The sequence below is a fragment of the Sorex fumeus genome, unplaced genomic scaffold (assembly GCF_029834395.1).
Source record: "Sorex fumeus unplaced genomic scaffold, SorFum_2.1 ptg000063l, whole genome shotgun sequence".
NCBI classification, from domain to species: domain Eukaryota; kingdom Metazoa; phylum Chordata; class Mammalia; order Eulipotyphla; family Soricidae; genus Sorex; species Sorex fumeus.
Window position 1 is genome coordinate 87,018,241 of NW_026606120.1, and position 6,818 is coordinate 87,025,058.

The 6,818-nt window shown below is 41.1% G+C and overlaps 1 non-coding gene across 1 annotated transcript; it reads right to left on the reverse strand.

The window, feature by feature from the left end:
• Positions 1-478: 478 nt before the first annotated feature.
• LOC130036371 (U1 spliceosomal RNA) lies at positions 479-642 on the reverse strand. The gene has a single exon (XR_008794403.1). It is a non-coding gene; the product is annotated as a U1 spliceosomal RNA (small nuclear RNA).
• Positions 643-6,818: the final 6,176 nt, after the last annotated feature.

Here is a 6,818-nt window from a genome sequence, read left to right on the forward strand (position 1 = left end):
GGAATTTTTAGCCAATTATAGCCTATAGTCAGTTTTGATCAATCACCATCTGATCTAATTAGGTGTCCTCTCAATATTGAAAAGTTGAGGGTAATTGTCTTCAAATTTATGTCAGCATAAGCCCAACATAGATAGCAATTTAACACAAATATAGATAGATGCATGGACAGATATTAACCATTTCTAATGAAAGTTTGTTCGTTTTATATACACATCTAATGACCTGCTGACCTGCTACCTATCAAACATCTTTCTGTCTCTAAAATCCACTCGACAGCTGCAAACAAACCTTTCTTTAAGATAAAGTCCCAGAATAATTCCAAATACATTTCTGGCTGTAGGCACTCATAGTTCAGCTGGGCTCATTGATCTATAAAGAGATAAACCACAAATTGGGGTCAATCATTCTCTAGTGTATGTCTGAGCTATGGAATCATGAAGAAGAATTTGGCTGAAAGATTTTATGTTTTTTTTTCCCCAGGGGAGAGCCTGAACACAGTTCCCCCACTACCACAAATAATGCAGTTGAGTTTCCCATATTTGGGGAAATTGCGTGGGTCAGCAAATCCAGAGTGCAATGGATGAGCCTCGCCCTGGGGAAACCAACTTCATGTCATAGTATCTCCCTTGCCAGTTAAGTATTATGTATTTGTTCAAAAGAGATTACATAGCTATAAAATACTGATGATTAAAGAGGAATAAGTCAGGGCTGGAGTGATAGCACAGCAGGTAGGGTGTTTGCTTTGCACACAGCCAACCCGGGTTCGATTCCCAGCATCCCATATGGTCCCCTGAGCACTGCCAAGAGTAATTCCTGAGTGCAAAGCCAGGAGTAACCCCTGAGCATCGTGGATGACCCCAAAAACAAAAAATATATATAAATAAAGAGGAATAAGTCAGGGATACAAGAGTAGAAAGGATGCTAACATAATCTATAGAGATACCTATGTCTATATTTATATAAGGATACAAAATATACATATATATACAAAATGCATAGATGTAGGTCTGTACGTATATGCATATGCATAAGCTTATACACATATATATTACATAATGTAAGTATACAGTATTATGCACATAGTATCTGAGTGATGGTAAATATAGAAAGCTCATGCATAACTAAATACATGAACATACATTATGTATGTATATATATATAATTATGTGTGTGTATTTGTGTATGTTTCTGTATATTTTGCAAATAAACTATTTTAACAAGTCAGGAATCCACAAAAGACTCTAAGTCCAGAATAAGCAGAGTTGAGTGCTTTCTGTGTTCAATACTCCTTTTGGGAAATCTTGGATAAAAGTGAAGTCCTCCCAAATTTGTTGTCAAATATCAGTCTTCTCATCCCTCTGGCACCCGCCCTGCTATACTGGCCACCGTCCACTCTCTCAGGCACACATGACACACCAGCCACAACAAACAAACTGGAGGACATTCATTTCATTGACCCAGCCCAAATGAACCTGCTGCATCGGGAGGATGATGGATGAATTGATTTGCCCTTTTTGGCTTCTTCTTTTCTTTCCCATCAGCTTGGAACCCTTCTGCTTAGCTTTGAGTCACAGACGAAACACAAGCAAGAAACTTCCAATGGAGAAAGCAAGCTGTGAGTCAGGCTGGCTTTCTGACTCAGCGCTGATTTCTTTTCTTGTGCCTCTCGGCTCTCTCCCTCCTCTCCAGCCACTCTCCACGCTGTTGTCCACCTTTCTTGGGGCCTCCTTAACATTTCTTAGAAAACTCAGTCTCCAAAATAACTTACATTGTCCTTCTGGTTAGGTCTTTTCTAATGCATGACCCTCCAGAAGGTCCTTCTCAGCTGTTAAGGGAGCGCTTCTGGTCATCCTATCAAAATTTGTACCCTCCACTTTTCAAAATCCCCTTCATGACTTTACTATTTTCCTCCTTCATGCTCATCACAGTGGAAGTTGCTTGGTCTTTCTGCTTTTTTTTCCTTGTTCTATTTCTTTTTACCAGCCACTGTTAGATGTGAGCTCCACTGGGCATGGGATTTGTAAATGTGGTCTTCCTCCTTCCACCCACAGGTTTTAGATCAGAGCCAGGATCTTAGTTTGCAATTTGGTCAAGTTCATTTTCACAGGGAATCACCCAGATTCCTGGTTTGCCCTGTGCTGTGTTCAGGGAGGTAGAGTCTAGTGGATAGCATCAATCCTTAAATGCCTGTTGTACTCTCGGTCAGTGAGTGGCTCTGAGAAGAGTGGGAGAGAGAGAGAGAGAGAGAGAGAGAGAGAGAGAGAGAGAGACAGAGACAGAGACAGAGAGAGACACACACAGAAACAGAAACAGAGACAGACAGAGACAGACAGAGACAGAGAAGCAAACATACACAGAAACTGAGAGAGCTAGAGAATGAGAGAGATGAGAGAGAAAGAGAGTTATGCTATTTTTTTCTCTCACCCCACTTTGGCTTTGGTCTTCTGTTTCCTGCATGCAGTACTGCTGGGGGTTCCGCCAGGTACCCCAGTCCTATGATAGAAGCAACCACTTCTTGTTCTCCTTCCTCAGCGGGGGTGTCAGCGCTTCCTGCTGCCCCTAATCGCTGGACACTGCATCCTCTTTAGATGTTTACTTGTAAGTCTGCCCACATATCATTAAGGAGACCTTTCATTAGAATCTATTCATTTGTACCATCTGGGATGAGCTCTCTTTGCTGCCAGGACTCTGAGTGATAAAGAACTCAATAAACACGTGTTGAAAGATTGTTGAATGAACAAAAAGTCTTGGCATCCTTTGAAAACTTGATTGATTGGCTTTGGCACGGGAACCGCCCTGGAAGAGGACACTGGAGAAGAGAAGGCAAGAAGTCAGCCCCAGGAATATAATTCCCAAATGCCTTGCTCCACCGTGGATATGTGAAAACTGCATGAGGCCCTCTTTGAGGATGAAAGAATCCAATCCACAATCTAGCAGACTTTTCTTCCCCAGGAGCATTGCTTTGTCTACTTTCGGTTATGTGTATCGGCCACATACCTTTGATGCTGGTAAAATGTGTTTTGAAACAGATTATAATTCTTACAGAGTGACAGCTAGCGTGAGAGGCAATTGAATTATTGTGACTTCCAGTTTGCTTGTTTGACTAATTTTTGGACCTTTATGAGCTGAATTTTCTGTCTGGGAAACTGACAGACACTTTATAGAGATGCTTTAAGCATAACAACAGGACGCAGGTTAAAGGCTTAGCACAGATTATGGCTCAGTCTGGGCTCAACGAAAAATGTTATTTGCATCTTTCCTTCTTTTTTTCTCATTTACCTTCTTCCCCTTGTTGTTCCTTCTGAACAAACAGAATGGGGTCACAGAAAAAAAATTTTTTGTCTATCACAATGTGTAATTGCTCTGATTTTTTTTAAAAAATATGTGCAATAACATCTCTGAAGAAGTGCATCTCATGGTTTCTGTTCAGACTCAGGTCCAGGGACAGTTGCAAGAGAAAGAAGAATGATTAAGAGATTGAATAGTGACTGCCCTCACATCAGCCCCCCCCCCCAAAAAAAAGATCAGCCCCACACTGTACAATCAGCTTGCTATGCTTGATTGCTTGGCAGGTTCAGCAATATTCCACAAGCATTAGAGTTACATACCACGGACTCAAAATTGAGCCCATTTTAAGATATTGAACAAGAGAATCTTGGCTGCTTTTCTTTGCCATTGGGAGAAACAGAGGAGCCTTCTTGGAAGGTTATTGGTGTGAAATCGTTAGTTATAGCTTTAAAATGTACCACTTGATGTGCATGTTAGGACCTATAGACATATTTCCAACATACACCTTCCCCCTTGTCTTTTCTTGTTTGTTTATAAAGCCAACAACACGCTATAGAGGTAGGGGAACATGTGAGTGCTGGCTTCCAAAAAATTCGACACACTCCAGGATGGAATAACAGAATCAAACGTGCCTTCCAACCAAATGCTGTGTGCAGGAAAATGCATGGCCTCCAAGCCCACTCCCAAGCAGTGGCATTCCCCCATGGCCATGGTATGTATGTACTGGGTTACTTTTACTTTTCTTGTGCTCCTGAGTTCTCCCTGTGCCAAAGTCATGAGGCTCATCCAAGAAATTATAAAGCTGCCGTGATAGCTGTATTTATGGAGCTGATAGGACTGAAGTCTCTGAACTGGCACAGGACTTAGGGAAACAGCAGTGGCATACTTAAATCGCTTGCAAGATAAGACAAAAACAAGACAGAACGGGATGATGAGAATATCCCTGATCACAACGTGTGTGTGTGTGTGTGTCTGTCTGTCTGTCTGTCTGTCTCACTTAAGATAATGCAGGTACTTTGATGTCCTTATCTCACCCTCCGTTGCTCACCCAGAATCATATTTTGAGATGCCAGGTTGAATTAAATAAGTTCATCTTGTCTCTTGAGCGGGCCCAGTAACGTCTCCATTGGAGACTTTGTTGTTACTGTGTCTGGCATATGGAATACGTCACGGGGAGCTTGCCAGGCTCTGCCCTGCGGGCGAGATACTCTCGGTAGCTTGCCGGGCTCTCTGAGAGGGGCGGAGGAATCGAACTCGGGTTGGCTATGTTGGCTGCGTGCAAGGCAAATGAGGGCAAATACCCCTCTCGGAGAGCCTGGCAAGCTACCGAGAATATCTCGCCCGCACGGCAGAGCCTGACAAGCTACCCGTGATGTATTCGATATGCCAAACACAGTAACAACAAAGTCTCCAATGGAGACGTTACTGGGCCCGCTCGAGCAAATCGATGATCAACGGGAGGGCCTTTACCTTTTTGTCTCTGCTTTGACACTTGCCTTTATTGCTGTACCTAAAGGTTGGTGGCTTCCTATTCTATTCAGGATATATAATCAAATTCCTGATCTGAGCTCCAAAACTCTCTGCACTTCACCTGTACCTCCATACTTCTCATTTGACAACATGCTTTTCTTTTTCTTTTTTTTTGATATGTGAAAGTTACTTTATTTATTTATGTTTTAATTTTTTTAGTGAAACACCATGAGGTACAGTTGTAGAATTACAATTTTTTGAGCTTGGATTTCAATTGTACAGTGATCAAATACCCATCCATCCAACAGTTCCTATTTTCCAGCACCACGAATCCCAGTATCCCTCCCACCCCCACCTCCCATCCCTCCCTGCCTCTGTGGCAGGGCATTCCCTTTTGTTCTCTCTCTCCTTTTGGGTGCTGTGGTTTGCAAAAGAGGCATTGAGTGGCAATCATATTCAGTCTATAGTCTACTTTCAGCATGCTTCTCCCATCCGGGGAGGGTCCTCCCAACACTCTTTATTTGGTGCTCCCTTCTCTATCTGAGCTGCCTTTTCCCCTAACATGCTTTTCTTTTTCTATGTTCTAGTCACACACGCTGTCTAGCCAGCTTCAACTGACCTTCCCATCTGTGATTCTCAAATTTTACAGGCAAGAGAGAATTCTGGGAGGCTTGCTGAAACCCAGAGGCCTGAAAACAATATCAAAGCTACTCTCATTGGGACTGGAGCAATAGCACAGCGGATAGGGCATTTGCCTTGCATGAGGCCAATCCGAGTTTGATTCCCAGCATCCCATTTGGTCCCTTGAGCACTGCCAGGAGTAATTCCTGAGTGCATGAGCCAGGTGTGACCCAAAAAAGTAAAAAGCAAAAATCAAAAAAACAAAAAACAAAACAAAAAATAACAAAACTGCTCTCCCTGACACTTGAGATGGGGCCTAAGAAATTGTGTTTCTAAGAAGCTCTGTTGATAACTATGCAACTTCAAACCACAAATGGAGTGATTCAGTTTCCACCTCTGCTCCTTCATTCTCAAAATACCTTTCCCAGACTCTAAGATCCAGTTCTATGATTTATACCAACATCATACAGCACATACATACATACATACATACAGCACGTACATCATACAGTACAATATCTATAACTTAGTCACCTTTGTGATATTATACACACACATGTACTGGTGTGGTCACTGCCACCAGAAATGAATTCTATGAGGTCATCTGTTTACCTTGGTTTCTCTGCTGTCTACAGATAAAGTTTTTCAAGTGAATTTAATTCACAGTAACTGAGATATGTTTAGCATTTATTTTTCTAGTAGCCCTGTTGGAAAATCAGTTAGCAGGACTGATTATGAAAACTTGATCAAAAAAATTTAGGTTTGTCATTTCTTAATAGTTACAGACAAAAATCCATGTTCATTTACTGAAGGGTTAATATTCATGATATCCAAAGCAATATTGGCAAAGGAAGCAGTTGAGGCTGAAATGAAAAAATTGCTTATCTTAACACACAAAAAAAGTTGACATTGTTATAAAAAAAAAAGCCCGGGGAGTTTAAGACACACAAACATGCTCACGCAAACACACACATTCATCTATGCTTAGTGTAATGTTTATGCAACAAATTATAGAATAATTACCTCAGACATTAAAAGGAAGAATATTTTAGGTGGCCTCAGAGATATCTCAAGAAAATTAAAAGGAATAAGAGATCTTTACACAAAAGTTGTACACAATTGTTATTTAAATTGCTCTCATTATACAACAAATAATTGGCATCTATGCATATACTTTTTTGATAACTGATAAGATGATATCTAAGGTACAGTCCTATGAAGCAGCTTACCATGGGGGAATACTAAAAACAAATACAAATGAACTTGATACGTAGCTCACACAAAATGAGCTTATAAAGTTCAAAGGAGCAATTATGTATTGTCAGAGAATTTGAGAGGATTTCATGGCAGAAAGTAATTTTATTTATTATCATTTCGTTGTTATTGTACTTGTTATTATTACTGACTTTTAGGCCAAACCTGGCGGTGCCCCCAGCTT